At 38.7% G+C, this 18,554-nt stretch overlaps 1 non-coding gene across 1 annotated transcript; it reads left to right on the top strand.

Moving 5' to 3' along the window:
• Positions 1-17,933: 17,933 nt before the first annotated feature.
• Positions 17,934-18,040, top strand: LOC121020645 (U6 spliceosomal RNA). Its single transcript, XR_005786245.1, has one exon. It is a non-coding gene; the product is annotated as a U6 spliceosomal RNA (small nuclear RNA).
• The last annotated feature ends 514 nt before the right edge of the window (positions 18,041-18,554 follow it).

Consider the following 18,554-nt stretch of genomic DNA (forward strand, 5'->3'; position numbering starts at 1 on the left):
CTCCCAGGGGCAGAGCTGTTAACTTATAACCTTCCAGATGTTAAGTCCCGCTTGCTGTCAAAACACATTCTGTCCAGCCCCTCCTCTTTTGCAAGCGAGACTCCGGGGCTCTGCTTTGCGGCGGGCTGCCCCTCCACCCTGGCTCCCTCCTGCCAGTCCTTGTAGAGTGTACCGCCTCTCCACCCTTCCTACCCTCTTCTCTGGGCCTCTCATCTATGCTTGGCTTTGGAGAATCTGTTCTGCTAAACTTCTGGCAGTTTTCTGGGTTATTTAGTCAGGTGTGGGTGGAATCTAAGTGATCAGCAGGACGCAGTGAGCCAAGCGTCCTCATACACTGCCATCTTCCTCTGACTCTCTGTCTCACATTCTTTTATCTCATTGAAATTCTGGCTCTTTCAAACTCTTCAAAGCTTTCCCATGTTCTCTCTTGAGTAGTGCTGTAGAAGAGAAAGTATTGGCACTATATATGTAATTTTAAATTTTCCAGTATCCACATTAAAAAAGTAAAAGGAAACAGGTGAAATTACTTTAAATATATTTTAATTTGAAATATCCAAAATCTTATTATTTTAATATGTAATCAACATAGACATTCTTGAGATGTTATATATATATTTTTTCTAAGCCCTCAAAAATATAGTATGTATTTTACTCTTATGGTACATCCCAAGTGCTCAATAGTCATATATGACTAATGGCTACCCTACTGGACAGAATAGATCAGTCCTGGAACCAATGTACTCCAAGTTTGGTCCACAGACCAGCAGTGGCAGCATCACCTGAGACCTTAGAACTATACAATCTCTGAGTCTGCTCAAGGCTTATTTAACTGGAAGCTGTATTAAATTTTTTTTCAGGCAATGGGATATTTTAATGTTCTACTCTTTTCAGTACTAAGATGTATTTTAATTACAATTAAAGAAATATAGTCTTCCATGAACTAGCCAGGGGGAACATATGTAACATTATCATTCATTGTTTTTATGAGAACATGTAATGTTTCTTTTTTTTTTCAATTTTATTTTTTTTAATTTACATCCAAATTAGTTAGCATATAGCACAACAATGATTTCAGGAGTGGATTCCTTAATGCCCCTTACCCATTTAGCCCATCTCCCCTCCCACACCTCCTCCAGTAACCCTGTGTTTGTTCTCCACATTTATAAGTTTCTTATGCTTTGTCCCTCTCCCTGTTTTTATATTATTTTTGTTTCCCTTCCCTTATGTTCATCTGTTTTGCCTCTTAAAGTCCTCATATGAGTGAATTCATATGACTTTGTCTTTCTCTGACTCACTAATTTCACTTAGCATAACACCCTCCAGTTCCATCCACATAGTTGCAAATGGCAAGATTTCATTCTTTTTGATTGACGAGTAATACTCCATTGTGTGTGTGTGTGTGTGTGTGTGTGTGTGTGTGTGTGTGTGTGTGTATACCACATCTTCTTTATCCATTCATCAATCGATGGACATTTGGGCTCTTTCCATACTTTGGCTATTGTTGATAGTACTGCTATAAACATGGGGGTGCATGTGTCCCTTTGAAACAGCACACCTGTATCACTTGGATAAATACCTAGTAGTGAAATTGCTGGGTTGTAGGGTAGTTCTATTTTCTATTTTTTGAGGAACCACCATACTGCTTTCCAGAGTGGCTGCACCAGCTTACATTGCCACCAACAATGCAAAAGAGATCCTTTTTCTTCACATCCTCGCCAACATCTGTTGTTGCCTGAGTTGTTAATGTGAGCCATTCTGACAGGTATAAGGTGGTATCTCATGGTGGTTTTTATTTGCATTTCCCTGATGATGAGTGGTGTTGAGCATTTTTTCATGTGTCAGTTGGCCATCTGGATGTCTTCTTTGGAGAAGTGTCTATTCATGTCTTTTGCCCATTTCTTCACTGGATAATTTGTTTTTTGTGTGTTGAGTTGAATAATGTCTTTATAGATTTTGGATACTAGCCCTTTATCTGATATGTCATTTGCAAATATCTTCTCCCATTCCATCTGTTGCCTTTTAATTTTGCTGATTGTTTCCTTCACTATGCAGAAGCTTTTTATTTTGATGGGGTCCCAGTATTTCATTTTTTATTTTGTTGCCCTTGCCTCCATGGAAGTGTTGAGTAGGAAGTTGCTGCGGCCAAGATCAAAGAGGTTTTTGCCTGCTTTCTCCTCGAGGATTTTGAAGGCTTCCTGTTTTACATTGAGGCCTGTCATCCATTTTGAGTTTATTTTTTTGTATGGTGTAAGAAAGTGGTCCAGGTTCCTTCTTCTGCATGTCGCTGTCCAGTTTTCGCAGCACCACTTGCTGAAGAGACTGTCTTTATTCCATTGGATATTCTGTCCTGTTTTGTCAAAGATTAGTTGGCCATATGTTTGTGGGTCCATTTCTAGGTTCTCTATTCTGTTCCACTGATCTGAGTGTCTGTTATTGTGCCAGTACCATATTATCTTGATGATTACAGCTTTGTAGTATAGCTTGAAGTCCGGGATTGTGATGTCTTCTGCTTTGGTTTTCTTTTTCAAGATTGGCTATTCGGGGTCTTTTCTGGTTCCATACAAATTTTAGGATTATTTTTTCTAGTTCTGTGAAGCGTGCTGGCATTATTTTGATAAGAATTACATTGAATATGTAGGTTGCTTTGGGTAGTATCAATATTTGTTCTTCCTATCCAGGAGCATGGAATCTTTTTCCATTTTTTGTGTGTCTTTTCAATTTCTTTCATAAGCTTTCTATACTTTTTAGTGTATAGAGTTTTCACCTCTTTGGTGCAACTGTAAGTGGGATAGATTCCTTGATTTCTCTTCCTGTGGCTTCATTGTTGGTGTATAGGAATGCAACCGATTTCTGTGCATTGATTTTATGTCCTGCAACTTTGCTGAATTCATGAATCAATTCTAGCAGTTTTTTTGGTGGAATCTTTAGGGTTTTAGATATAGAGTATCATGTCATCTGCAAAGAGTTAAATTTTGAACTCCTCCTGGCCGATTTTGATACATTTTATTTCTTTGTGTTGTCTGATTGCAGAGGCTTAGACTTCCAATACTATGTTGAATAACAGTGGTGAGAGTAGACATCCCTGTCTTTTTCCTGTCCTTGGGGGGAAAGCTCTCAGTTTTTCCCCATTGAGGATGATATTAGTAGTGGTCATTCATATATGGCTTTTATGATCTTAAGGTATGATCCTTTTATCCTTACACTCTTGAGGGTTTTTATCAAGAAAGGATGCTGTATTTTGTCAAATGCTTTCTCTACATCTATTGAGAGCATCATATGGTTCTTGTCTTTTCTTTTATTGATGTGATGAATCATGTTAATTGTTTTGTGGATATTGAACCAGCCCTGCATCCCAGGTATAAATCCCACTTGGTCGTGGTGAATAATTTTTTTAATGTATTGTTGGATCTGGTTGGCTAATATCTTGTTGAGGATTTTTGCATCCATGTTCATCAGGGAAATTGGTCTATAGTTCTCTTTTTTAGTGGGGTCTCTGGTTTGGAATCAAGGTAATGCAGGCTTCATAGAATGAGTTTGGAAGTTTTTCTTCCATTTCTATTTTTTGGAATAGCTTTAAGAGAATAGGTGTTAACTCTTCCTTAAATGTTTGGTAGAATTCCCCTGGAAAGCGATTTGGCCCTGGACTCTTGTTTTTTGGCAGATTTTTGATTATTAATTAGATTTCCTTACTGGTTATGGGTCTGTTCAAATTTTCTATTTCTTCCTGTTTCAGTTTTGGTAGTGAATATGTTTCTAGGAATTTGTCCATTTCTTCCAGATTGCCCATTTTATTGGCATATAATTGCTCATAATATTTCTTATTATTGTTTTTATTTGTGCTGTGTTGGTTGTGATCTCTCCCCTTTCATTCTTGATTTTGTTTATTTGGATCCTTTCCTTTTTCATTTTGATCAAACTGGCTAGTGGTTTATGAATTTTGTTAATTCTTTCAAAGTACCAGCTTCTGGTTTCATTGATCTGTTCTACTGTTTTTTGGGTTTTGATAGCATTCATTTCTGCTCTAATCTTTATTATTTCCTGTCTTCTGCTGGTTTTGGGTTTTATTTGCTGTTCTTTTTCCAGCTCTTTAAGGCATAAGGTTAGGCTGTGTATCTGAGACCTTTCTGCCTTCTTTAGGAAGGCCTGTATTGCTATATACTTTCCTCTTATGACCGCCTTTGCTGAGTCCCAGAGGTTTTGGGTTGCGGTGTTATCATTTTCATGGTCTTCCATATACTCTTTAATTTCCTCTTTAACTTCTTGGTTAGCCCACTCATTCTTTAGTAGGATGTTCTTCAGTCTCCAAGTATTTGTTACCTTTCCAAATTTTTTCTTGTGGTTGATTTTGAGTTTCATAGTGTTGTGGTCTGAAAATATGCACGGTATGATTTCGATCTTTTTGTACTTGCTGAGGGCTGATTTGTGTCCCAGTTTGTGGTCTATGGAGGAGAACATTCCATGTGCACTGAAGAAGAATGTGTATTTCACTGCTTTAGGATGAAATGATCTGAATGTATCTGTTAAGTCCACCTGGTACAGTGTGTCCTTCAAAGCCATTGTTTCCTCGTTGATTTTGTGATTAGATGATCTGTCCATTGTGAGTGGGGTGTTGAAGTCTCCTACTGTTTTTTTTTATTAAATTTTTTTAATGTTTATTTACTTTCAACAGAGAGACAGGGCATGAGCGGGGGAGGGCCAGGGAGAGAGGGAGACACAGAATCTGAAGCAGGCTCCAGGCTCTGAGCTGTCAGCACAGAGCCCGACGCAGTGCTCAAGCTCACAGTCCGTGAGATCATGACCTGAGCCGAAGTCAGACGCTCAAATGACTGAGCCATCCAGGTGCCCCAAGTCTCCTACTATTATGGAATTACTATCAATGAGTTTCTTTATGTTTGTGATTAATTGATTTATATATTTGGGTGCCTCCACACTTGGTGCATAAATATTTACAATTGTTAAGTCTTTTTGGTGGATAGACCCCTTAGTTATGATATAATGTCCTTCTTCATATCTTGATACAGTCTTTATTTTAAAGTCTAGATTGTCTGATATAAGTATGGCTACTCCAGCTTTCTTTTGTTGACTATTAGTATGATAGATGGTTCTCCATCCCCTTACTTTCAATCTGAAGGTGTCTGTAGGTCTATAATGGGTCTCTTGTAAACAGCATATAGATGGATCTTGTTTTCTTACCCATTCTGTTACCCTATGTCTTTTGATTGGAACATTGAGTCCATTGACATTTAGAGTGAGTACTAAAAGATATGAATTTATTGCCATTATGTTGCTTGTAGAGTTGGAGTTTCTGGTGGTGTTCTCTGGTCTTTTCTAATCTTTGTTGCTTTTGATGTTTGTTTGTTTATTTATTTATTTATTTATTTATTTATTTATATTTTCATCTTTTCTCCCCTCAGAGTCCCCCTTAAAATTTCTTGCAGGGCTGGTTTAGTGGTCACAAATTCCTTTAATTTTTGTTTATCTGGAAAACTTTTTATCTCTCCTTCTATTTTGAATGACAGCCTTGCTGGGTAAAGAATTCTTGGCTGCATATTTTTCTGATTCAGGACATTGAGTATATCCTGCCACTCCTTTCTGGCCTGCCAAGTTTCTGTGGATAGGTCTGCTGCGAACCTGATCTGTCTTCCCTTATAGGATATGGACTTTTTTTTCCCCTTGCTGCTTTCACGATTCTTTCCTTGCCTGAGCATTTTGTGAATTTGACTATGATATGCCTTCTTGATGGTCGATTTTTGTTGAATGTAATGGAAGTCCTCTGTGCTTCCTGGATTTTTTTCCACTATGATTTGCTCACATAACCCTTCTACCCTTATTTCTCTTTCTTTCTCTTCTGGGACCCCTATGATTCTGATGTTGTTCCTTTTTAATGAGTCACTCATGTCTCTAATTCTTAAATTGTGCTCTTTTGCCTTAATCTCCCTTTTTTTTCTGCTTCATTATTCTCCATAAGTTTGTCCTCTATATCGCTGATTTTCTCTCTGCCTCTTCCATCCTTGCTGCTGAAGCATCCATTCGAGATTGCAACTCAGTTATAGCATTTTTTATTTCATCTTGACCAGTTTTTACTTCTTTTATCTCCACGGAAAGGGATTTTAATCTATTTTAGACTCCAGCTAGTTTTCTTATTATCATGATTCTAAATTCTGGTTCAGACATCTTGCTTGTATGTGTGTTGGTTAAGTCCTTAGCTGTCATTACTTCCTTCTCTTTCTTTTGGGGTGAATTCCTTCGTTTAATCATTTTGAAGGGAGAAAATGAATTAATGAGGTAGAAAAAATTAAAATTAAAAAATTAAAATTAAAAAATATATTAAAATTAAAAAATTAAACACACACACACAAATAAATGATGCTACACCCTAGGTGTGTTTTGGTCTGGGTGTTGAAAGTGGCTTGATAGAGCACAGAAAAAAAGGGGGAAAAAGAAAAAAAGAAATCATTTGAAAAATTTGAAAACATGAATACACTGAAGTAGACTAAAATAAAATGATGGAAGTAAAATAGAATTTGAAAAAATTTACACAAAAGTAAAAAATATAGTAAAAGAATTAAATAAAAATATTTTTAATAAAAGTTGAAAACAAAAATGATTTTTTCTCTTTCTGTATTCAAGAAAAAGAAAATAAGTAAAAAAGAGAAAAAAAGGAAAAAAGAAAAAAAAAAGAAAGAAAATTGAATAGGTGGACCAGCTAACTGACTGAAATACGACTGAAATTACTTCCTTTTCCCCAGAAGTCAGACTATGAAGTGCTTTATAGTCCATAAACTAAGCAGGCGGTGAGACTTCTGTTCTTGAAGAGTGAGGTTGGCCCAGTTGGGCGAGGCTTAGTGTAATGGCTCCATTCTCCACTACATGGCGCTCCTAGCCTACTGGGGTGGGTTGTTGTGGTGCTTGTAGGTGCATGTGCACATACACAGGAGCAGTGAAAATGGCTACCTAGTCTCTAGTACCAGAACTCTGTTATCCCTGATCAGCAATTGCTGGCCCATATTTTGTCTTCAGCTTTCATCCACTCCCTGCTTTTACACTGTCCATGACCAAGCCCCAGGTAGTACCTCTCTCCCAAGTTTTGTCTCATATACGGCTGTTTTCCCTGGCCCCTTACTTCTGAGGGACTGTGGCTTTGACCCATTGCAATCCTTTGCAGAGGGTCTCACTGAGCAATGGCTGAATGCCAGTCGCACCCAGGAAAGTTTGCAGGACCGTTCTGCTGCTAATGCCCAGAGGCTGTGGCCAGGTGCCAGCCTGCCCCAGAAAAATTTCACAAGATAGTGTAGCAGAAGCAGCGTTTCAGGGATTATGGAAAATCACAACATACATGTGGCACCAGCCTTCACCCTTAACGACCTTGTTCCAGCACCAGCAAGTGTGGCCGTTCTCTGGGGTCTGCTGGGCCAAGGTTGCCTCACAGCCTCTACCAAATGTCCTTCCAGCAGTGGGACAGCTTCTCTCTGTGTGGCCTGAGAAACTCCCAGACTCCACTCTGCTTCTGGGGATTCACCCTTCCCACCAAAGCACTGCCAGGTATCAAGCTGTGGAGTTGCAGACTCTGCGCTCCCCCTGTTTACAGTCTAAATGGAATTTAAACTCTCCTTTCTCCTTTCTCCCTTTTTAGTTCAGTCCCTGTGGCTGTTTCCACTTTTCCACTTTCTCTCCAGATGCTTTTGGGTAGGGGTGCTTTTCCCATATTCTCCCCATCGTCTCCATCCTCTCTCCACATGCAAAAGTACCTCTCTGCCCTCTATGGCTTCTCTCTCCCCAAGTTCACCTCTCTGTGCCGCATACCAGCTGAATTCTGTGGTTCAGGTTGTGCAGATTGTTGTGTTAATCTTCAGATCAGTTTTCTAGGTGTATAAGATGGTTTAGTGTTGGTCTGGGTGTATTTCATGGATTCGAGACACACAAAAAAATTCCATGCTGTTCTGCCATCTTGGCTCCTTCCTAAAATTTTTTAATTAACTAATTTATTTATTTATTTTTAAATTTACATCCAAGTTAGTTAGCATATAGTGCAACAGTGATTTCAGGAGTAGATTCCTTAATGCCCCTTACCCATTTAGCCCATTCCCTCTCCCACAACCTCTCCCGCAAACCTGTTAGTTCTCTATATTTAAGTGTCTCTTATGTTTTGTCCCCCTCCCTGATTTTATATTATTTTTTCTTCCCTTCCATTATGTTCATCTGTTTGTATCTTAAATTCCTCATGAGTGAAGTCATATGAGATTTGTTTTTCTCTGATTAACTTTGCTTAGCATAATATCCTCCAGTTCCATTCGTGTAGTTGCAAATGGCAAGATTTCATTCTTTTTGATTGCAACTCTCCATTGTATGTATATGAATGGAGTAATACTCCATTGTGTGTGTGTGTGTGTGTGTGTGTGTGTGTGTGTGTGTATACACCATATCTTCTTTGTCCATTCATCTGTTGATGGACATTTGGGCTCTTTCCATACTTTGGTTATTGTCAATAGTGCTGCTATAAACATTGGGGTGCATGTATCCCTTCGAAACAGCACACCTGTATCCCTTGGATAAATACCTAGTAGTGAAATTGCTGGGTCGTAGGATAGTTCTATTTTCTGTTTTTTGAGGAACCTCCATACTGTTTTCCAGAGTGGCTGCACCACTTTGCACTCCCACCAGCAGTGCAAAAGAGATCCTCTTTCTCTGCATCCTCATCAACATCTGTTGTTGCCTCAGTTGTTAATGTTAGCCATTCTGACAAGTATGAGTTGATATCTCATTGTGGCTTTGATTTGTATTTCCCTGATGATGAGTGAAGTTGAGCATCTTTTCACGTGTCTGTCAGCCATCTGGATGTCTTCTTTGGAGAAGTGTCTATTCATGTCTTTTGCCCATTTCTTCACTAGATTATTGTTTTTTGGGTGTTGAGTGATAAGTTCTTTATAAATTTTGGATACTAGCCCTTTATCTGAGATGTCATTTGCAAATATCTTGTCCCATTCCTTTGGTTGCCTTTTAGTTTTTCTGATTGTTTCCTTTGCTGTGCCAAAGCTTTTCATTTTGATGAGGTCCTAATAGTTCATTTTTGCTTTTACTTCCCTTGCTTCCAGAGACATGTTGAGTAAGAATTTGCTGCTACCAAGGCCAAAGAGGTCTTTGCCCACTTTCTCCTTTAGGATTTTGGTGGCTTCCTGTCTTACTTTAGGTCTTTCACTATTTTGAGTTTATTTTTGTGGATGGTGTTATAAAGTGGTCCAGATTCATTCTTCTGCATGTTGCTGTCTAGTTTCCCCAACAATATTTGGTGAAAAGACTGTCTTTATTCCATTGGATATTCTTGTCTGCTTTGTCAAAGATTAGTTGGCCACAGGTTTGTGGCTCCATTTTTGGGTTCTCTATTCTGTTCCATTGATCTGAGTGTCTGTTTTTGTGCCAGTACCAGTGTCTTGATGATTACAGCTTTGTGATATAGCTTGAAGTCTGGGATTGTGACGCCTCCAGCTTGGGTTTTCTTTTTCAAGTTTGCCTTGGCTATTTGAGGCATTTTCTGGTTCCATACAAATTTTAGGATTGTTTGTTCTATCTCTGTGAAGAATGCTGGTGTTATTCTGATAGGGATTGCTTCATTAAAATATTGTTAATGTTTGTTTATTTTTGAGAGACAGAGCAGGAACAGGGGAGGGGCAGAGAGAGAGAGGGAGACACAGAATCTGAAGTAGGGTCCAGGTTCTGAGCTGTCAGCACAGAGCCCAAACGAGACCTGAACCCATGAACCATGAAATCATGACCTCAGCCTAAGTCGGACATGGAAGCTGCATTTTAACAAGACTCCAGGTGATATAGTTTCACATGAAAGTTTGAGAAGCTCTGGTTTGGAAGACACAGTCAGTCCTCAGTAAAATCCCCCATACCTTCTGTCTTCCTGGACTTCTGAAATTTAGCCTTGATCTGTGGGCGTTGCTTCCTCTGAAGCTTTCACAGGTGGTGTCTGTTTTCTCTGCCACATCCTTACATCAGTGGGCCTATAGGTGGGGTGGATGTCTTCTCTCTTACTCTGTGCCCTTTGTGACCATTCTTCTTCCTACTTCACTAAGGCCTCACAGCTTTGCATCTCATGTCAGCAGATTATACCACAAACTTGCTCATTGTTGCTGTCTTTGACTAACTCCCCAGGTCACTCTTCCTCATTCCCATCTTTCTGTCATTCCAACAGGACTTGGTGATTTCAGACTAATCTCAAGCCTTTACTAGGCTGAAGTATCCACTTCCAAGGCCACTCGTGTAGTTATTGACAGGCTGCAGTTTGTTGCAAGGTGCTGGACTAAGGGCCTCAGCTCTTCACCACACCATGTGGTCTCCAGAGACTGCACTCAGCATGGAAGCTGCTTTCCTAGAGTACAAATGATTCGAGACACACAAAGACAAAGAGTGAGAGAATATGCAAGATGGAAGCCATAGTCTCAGAAGTCACATCCCACCCCTTGTACCATTTTCTATTTGGTAGAAGCAAGTTCATAAGTGTAGCCATACTCAAAGGAAGCAATCACAAAAAGGAGGGAATCTTAGGAGTTGGGGATCTTTGGGGACATCGTGGAGACTGTCCACCACAGTAATCTTCACACTCCTCTTCCCCTCACCAGCTCATAGTGCTCCAGTTTTTCTGGCTTCTTTTCTTTTCTCTGGGAATCCAAGCATGTGCTCAACTCAGAGTTTTGCCTTTGCTTTCCCTCTACCTTGAGCACTTCCCCTCCAGATATCCTTATGACTTACTCCATTACTTCCTTAAAATTTCTGTTAAAAATGTCACCTTCACAGTGAGATCTTTCATCATCATAAAATTTAGAATTATAGCCCTCTACCTCAACCTCCTGAAACGCTCTATCCCCTTCTCATTCTATTTGTCTATTTTTCCTGTTGTTATCTAACATATTGCCTTACCATTAGTTTTCTTTTTGGATTCCTCTCACCACAGCAACATTTTCTTAACAGGCTTTTTGACTTTAATCATGAATTCATTCTATAACCAAATGAGTATGCCAGTAAAAAGGCAAATATGATCATTAATGCTTCACATTATAAAATTCTTCAGTGACACTTGATAGACTGAAGAAGTAGTCTTTTGGGGAGAAGACTAAACTAGGTTTGGTACTGGCCTCCAGAAGGACATTTGGAAAGGAAATAAATGGGCTGTGTAGCAGATATTGTTAGTTCTCTGCCTATATCCCTTGGGACTTAACACTTCAGTACACCTCAGCCCTTCCAACTCCATCCGTTTTTGAATAAATATTCTACACCCCAGGCATACCAGTATACTTTGAACAAGACTAACATAAATTGGAGTATAGATACCTCTGCTTCCTTGCCCTGGTGAGATAACTACAAGGTGCTTTCTATACTATTTCCAAGTTATCCTACATGATTATACTCAGTCATCCACAGCAGTAGCTAGTTTGATAACATACCCTTTTTGGTTTTCCTTCATTGTTTGTATCATTTTCTCATTCCCTTGCTAGTATTTCTTGCACCTCCCAAGTAAATTACTTGGATTCAAATCCTGTGTCACTATCTGCTTACAAGAGAATCCTAACCAAAACAGGGTATTGCAGGTGTCACAACAACCAGGGATCAGGAGGCCAGGAAGAATGCTAAATATCTTATGATGCATAGACAGTACAACCAAATGATGAATTATTCCTCCCGAAATGTCAATAATACAGTGTGGCTCCTTATAATGGAAAATAAGACACATCACTCTTTTCAAATTTCCTCTCCACTATAATTTTCATCTTGCCTCATTAGATTCAATTTCTAATTTTACCTTTGGATGTCATTTTTGTTTGTTTTTAGCTCTTAGTTTTGTCATTCCAATTCAGAATGGCATAAAGGATAAAGAATATTTATACCTACCTTGTATAATTCCTAGATTCATTCCTGAGAATGGTCCTCCAGGTACATTCTGGTGATTTATGTGGGGTCTCTGGAAGAATCTAAACATCTAGTGATACTTAAAGAAGCCACTGGGTCTAGCAATGCCTCTCAACCAGAGTTTTATAGTTGCTCTACAATTGATTGCACTCAATCTACACCACGGGGTATTAAGTGGCAGAAAATGTTCACCATTAAGTCCATTATGATTGTGGAGTTATAGCTAATTGTTGATTCACTAAACCAAATTATGTTTTTCTTCACTAAATGCCTGGTTTGATTTTACTTAATTTCATTACTGGAAGGTCAAATAACAAAATGATTCCCATGGCTTTGTTTGGCCCTGTCAAACTCTATGATTTTTTAATAGCTTATAAACCAGAATGCTTGGGATTTTCCCACCTTGATTTATGATAAGTATGGAGTAAGAGTTAAAGAGATAGGGGGCACCTTGAGTTTTACCTAGTTCAATTTCCTATTTTCCTGTTAATCCTCAGGATAGTGTCTCACTTCTCAACAAAGATCTATAATGATTCATATCATGCTACTTCCATTAGTAGCTCACTCCAGCAACTGTCAATGCTGGTAAGTCAGCATTAACAACAAGTTATCACAGTACTTATAAATATTTTCTGAGTGAATATTTGATAATCAAGATGTTCAATCAAAGTTTAAATTTAGGTCCCTTTGCCTTTCTTGGACTTCAGAAAAAAGAATATGGCCCAACATTTTTCTCAAAGCCCTCTATTAGACTTGAGGACAACACTAAAAACAGTTTTTCTTCTTGGCAAAAAGATTTTTTTTTAACTTTTAATAGGAGCACTTGTTTTTTCCTTCAATTTTTCATGATAATTTTGGCTGCTAGTCTCTGTTTTTTTGCAGACAGGAATACTGAATACAGTAAGCTGGAAAGGCTTTCACAAACAGAGTGAGAAAGAAGGAAGGAGAACATTCTTGACCTGGAATGTCATAATCTAAATGGATTAATTTTTAAGCTACCCCCATAAAATAGAACTAATAGTTAGAAGCATTGTCTGTTTCTCATCAAGATTCAATTCAGTAAGCATTTATTGAATATCCTTTCAATCTGTTCTGGGTGTGTTCAAAGAAGTAAAATGTGCAGTCCTGCTTTTGAAGAGCTGGTAACTTCAGAGGTGCTCTACTTTCTCAATAGTTTCTTAGTTCATTAAGAATTCTGTTTTGATTTAGCATAATCCAAGAAAGCTTTTGTAGGAAACACTAATTTCTAGTGTTTACATGCCTTAAAGCTTTGAATCAAGAGGCAGAAAAAGACAGTTGGGGAGGTGTGAAAATTTTTAACTGACCAAGAGTTTCCATTCACTTTGAATTCTCTCCATTTTGCTATTTCATGTTTTTTTTCTCTCTTTTTTTCTAAACACTATCAAAGGTTTACTCTTGATTCCGAAGTTCATATGAACTTTGCATATATGGAATTCCCAGTGTAACAGGGTGGAATGCATGCTATTTTTAGTAAATCCTTTCTAACTTTTTCCTTTTACTTATTCTCATTACCCTCAGACCCATGAATTAGCCCTTTACGCAAATTTTTTCAGAGATTTTTAAAATACGGGCAGCAGCTTTTTACAAGTTGTAATAACCATTCTTAGATGATACATTAAAAGATCTGGACCCAATTTCAATGTGTGTGTGTGTGTGTGTGTGTGTGTGTGTGTGTGTGTTGTAGGGATGGGAGGATTGGGGGATTCCCCACACCATTATGGAACAATTCTCTGACACCGTTGGTGGTCCTACAATTCAACTCAGTTCTGATACTAATTACCAAGAGATAGCATCAGATTCCACAGGTTAAGGGCTCAGTCCCACAAGACTGCCCTCCACTTCAAATGCCAAATATAAGCCCTGTTTTGTTACCTGTGCCTCTGACTGATTTGGTATAGATTGGAAATTACCATGATCCCATCCTTGGGTTTGATTAGTTTGCTAGAATGGCTCAAAGATTCCTCATCCCATGATCTTCATCTTTTCTCTCAACAAACCACAAGTTTCTGTGTACCTGGGCTGTTCTAGCAAACCCCATTTCTCTGACACCAACTAGAGGTTCTGGTCACCAATTCCAATGTGTGGAAGTAGTGGCCTTTTTCCACACCACCACGCAACTTGGGGATACACACCCATGATTCCTATAATTCAACTCCATTCTGACCCTGTCTGTATGAAAATTGCGTCAGATCTCATAGGTTAAGGGTTCAGTCCTCTCTATGGACTTCAGATATAAGTCATAAGTCCAGGTTTTCACCTGTGCTTTTGACCAACCTGGTATAGATTAGGGGTTTCAGTGATCCCCAACTTGGATTTGATCAGTTTGCTAGAGCAGTTCACAGAACTCATGAAAACATTTTATTTACTAGATTGCCGATTTGTTATAAAAGGATATAACTCAGGAAAAGCCTGATGGAAGAGATGCATAGGGCAAAGTATGGAGATCTTTCATGCTCTCTGCAAATGCATCACTCTCCCTGAATTCCCATGTGTTCACCAACTTGGAAGCTCTCTGAACCCATCCTTTTAGGTTTTTATGGAGGCTTCATTACATAGGCATATTGATTAAATTATTCACCATTGGTGATTGATTCAATCTCCAGCCCTGCTCCTCTCCCTGGAAATCAAGGGGTCGGACTGAAAGTTCCAACCCTCTATTCAGATTGGTTCCACTGGCAACCAGTCGTCATCCTTAGGTAATTTCCAAAGTCGCATCATCAACATAAACTCTGTTGTGGTGGCAAGGGGCTTGTTATAAATAACAAAATAGCCCATTTCAATTTTATGGCTCAGAAGTGGATTTCAAGAACAAAAGACAAGAGACCAAATATTATGAGAAAAGATACTCCCATTGCTCTTATTGTTCGAGAAATTGCAATGGTTTTAGGAGCTTTGAGCCAGGAACCATGGAACCAAGACCAAATATATATGAGAAATATATTTTGGTCAATGACCAGCTATGTATTTATTATAAATCACAAAATTGCACACATTAACCAGAAACACAAAATAAAGACATTATTAAAGTATCCATTTTTCATATTTTAGGTCAGATTTATTACTCGCTACAGTTATTATTTGAAATCCTGTTGTTTAAATACAGTATTGATGAGTTTTTCGATTTTGACAGAATTGACTTGGAAGATATATAAGGGAAAGTTCCAGTAACATTCTTATTTTAGGATTTCAACACACAGTATTAATGTTTGTTCCAATTTATTCTTGGTTGATCTGAATTCATGCTAATGTGGGGACCACTTTGACATAAAGATTATTTTGAATTAAAAAGAAATCAAAACCCAGTAGATTCAGGAAAAGCTCTTTTTGTCCTCCACAACTGTCTAAAAAGAATTTAGATAGAGGGTCAACTCCAGGAAGAGTGCTATCACTGTAGGTAACTATATTATACTATGAACTAGGTATGGTGGACAGGGAGGAACCCAGGGCAGTCAGTTTGATCCCTGTCTTCTGTGTCCTATTGTTTCTGAATAGCCTAGCAATCATTTGTTTACAAAACATTTACTCTTTTACATCTCTCTGTGAATTGCATTTCTTCCTTTTGAAGTCCCTTATTCTCCTTACCTCTTTCTCCTTAGTTCAGAATGACATAAAAACCTCACTTTGCCTGACTGTCTGGAATTTCCATGTGTGGATTCCCCGTATGTATGAAATTACATTTGATTTTCTCTGATTAATCTGTCTTTTGTCAATTTGGTTCTTAGTCAGACTAGAAGGACACTGAAGGGGATAGGAAATTCTTTCTCCCAACATTAATTATAACTGAAAGGGAAACCTGGCTTTATCAAAAAGTAAACCATACTTTTTAATAATCACAGATTTTAGAATAGACCTAAAACAGTGATTTGTTCCCAGCCCCTTAAGACTTCAGCTCCTTGAGGGCAAGCCCTGTGTCTTAGTCTCTGTGCTTGTAAAATAGAAGGAGGGGGCCACCTGGGTGGCTCACTTGTTTAGGCATCTGGCTCTTGATTTCTGCTAAGGTCATAATCTCACAGTTCCTGGGATCAAGCCCATGTCAGGCCCTGCTCAGACAGAGTGGAGCCTGCTTAGGATTCTCTCCCTCTCTCTCTGCTCCTGCCTCTCAAAATAAGTTAATAAACATAAAAAAGGGGGCGGGGAGGACTGGAAGGGGAAGGGAAGAAAATCCTCTCTATTGAATTATAAAGCAATTGAGAACCAGAAATTTTCCTTAGATTATAGAACCAGGCAGGTTTGCAATCTCAGATATTCTGCATCCTCATAGAATACATTTTGCTCTCTTAAGCTGCTTTCTACTAAGACCATGTTTTTTTCTGATGGTATTTCTTGTTAGATAAACTAATTGTCCGATGTTTCTGTCTCTACCCAAGGGATGGACAGAATTTTAGTCCAAGCCTCTGTCTTCTCCCTTCTCCTCCTTGGAGAAATGTTGGAAGGAAACCTTTGACTTGTACTTCTACCTCTTTTTTCACTCCATGCCAAGGGAGGAGGTGCAATGAGTATGATCATGATTGGTGATGAGTTGCTGGGTTACTGTGCCTAAAAGCAAGAATCAGGCTTCTCACTTCTTTCGCTCTGTTCTTGGGCTCTGTGGGGTCTTGTCTGTTTCCAGCTCCCATATGATGAACACACCTGGCAGAGAAAGTGATGAACACACCTTCTCAAGGCAGCAGAGGGATCCACCATCATTTCTTGGTTCCAGCTTTGCAACTAACCCCTGGATGCATGTCAGATAGGCCTCCATTCTAGGCCAGCTGTCTCCAAATAATGAGGAGGGTGGTAGTAAACCACTAGGTTTCAGAACTGAGTCAAATTCTCTAAGAGCTTCCTAAAAGGGGGTTGTGCTGTGCACCAATGCAGACATAATGTCCTGCATTAGACTTTCAATCAGTTGTCACCGTTATTTGAGTGCTCCATCAGTAGCAAAGGCTGGAAGCTTAGAGGGCATAGCTAGGCCATTCCAACATAACAATTATCACCATGTCAGAGGAGTTGTTTATTGTTGTTGTTTTGGGTATGGAGAATTTCACCATCTACAAAAACACACAAAATAATTTTAATAAATTTCCATGTACTCGTTTGCCAATCCCAACAAGTATTCATTCATGGCCAATACTTCTACATCTGTTAAACCATTGAAATCTTATTTTTCCTAAGTGACAAGTGTTCCTTGCATGTAGCTTTTGCTTTCTTAGGCTACACAGCCAGGGGTGGATGGTAGTTAACACTTGGGGTTAACAATAACAACAGCAACAAGACAATAATATCAGTGTGACTTCTTGCCCTTGGCTCCCATCCAACAGCAGCAATGGGATCCCAAATTTCCTTGTCACTCTCCTTTTCTGAGAGGGTTCTAGAGGGTTCTAGAGGGTTCAGAGTATTCTCTGATTCATGAATTGTTTTTGGCAGCCTCTATTTTTTCCCCCATGGTCAGAGATGTTCTTCTGCCACTTAGAGACTTTGGGGGACAGTTGCCATCTCTGCCACTATTGGGATCAGCATAGGCTTTTTTTAAGACAACTTTTAAGTTCATAGAAAAATTGAGAGGATGATATAGAGATTTCCCATATACTTTCTACTCTCACATGCATACCTTACCACATTGCCAGCACCCCCACTCCCCTCCCCCCAGAGTGGTGTATTTGTTACAATCAATGAGAACCTACACTGACATATCATAATCAAACCAAGTCCATAGTTTACATTAGGGGTCACTCTAATGTAATGAATGTGTTGTATATTCTGTGGGGTTAGACAGATGTTTAATGACATATCGACCATTATAGTATCACATAGAGTAGTTTCACCGCCGCCAAAATCTTCTGTGCTCTGCCTATTTACCCCTCTCCTTACAATACTTGGCAACACTGATCTTTTTACTGTCACCACAATTTTGCCTTTTCCAGAATATCATATAGTTGGAATAATATAATATGTAGTCATTTCAGATTGGCTTCTTTCACTTACTAACATCCATTACTCCATTTCTTTAATAAGATTCCTCTTTGGAGCTCACTTTGGCAGCACATATACTAAAATTAGAATGATACAGAGAAGATTAACATGGCCCCTGTGCAAGGATGACACGCAAATTTGTGAAGCGTTCCATGAATTAAAAAAAAAAAAAAGATTTCTCTGCCTTTTCATGACTTGATAGTTCATTTTGTTTTAGCAATAAATAATACTGTATTTTCTGTGGATAACCACAGTTTATGCATTCACTTACTGAAGGACATTTCGATTCCTTCCAATCTTTGGCAATTATGAATAAAGTTGCTGTAAACATCCATGTATAGTTTTTGTGTGAACATAAATTTTCAACTCGTTTGGGTAAATAGCAATGAATGTGAATGCTGGTAAGAGTTAATATAGTTTTGTAAAAAATGGCAAAATGGTCTTCCAAAGTGGTTGTACTATTTCGCATTCCCATCAGGAATGAATGACAGTTCCTGTTGCTCCACATCCTCATCAGCATTTGGTATTGTCAGTGTTCTGAATTTGGGCCATTCTAACAGATGTATAGTGGTATCTCATTGTTGTTTTAATTTGCATTTCCACAGTGACCTATAATGTAGAACATATCTTCATATATATATTTGTGATTTGTATTTTTGGTGACCTGTATGTTA

This window comes from Herpailurus yagouaroundi, unplaced genomic scaffold (assembly GCF_014898765.1).
Source record: "Herpailurus yagouaroundi ecotype Mexico unplaced genomic scaffold, PumYag 250, whole genome shotgun sequence".
Taxonomy (NCBI): domain Eukaryota; kingdom Metazoa; phylum Chordata; class Mammalia; order Carnivora; family Felidae; genus Herpailurus; species Herpailurus yagouaroundi.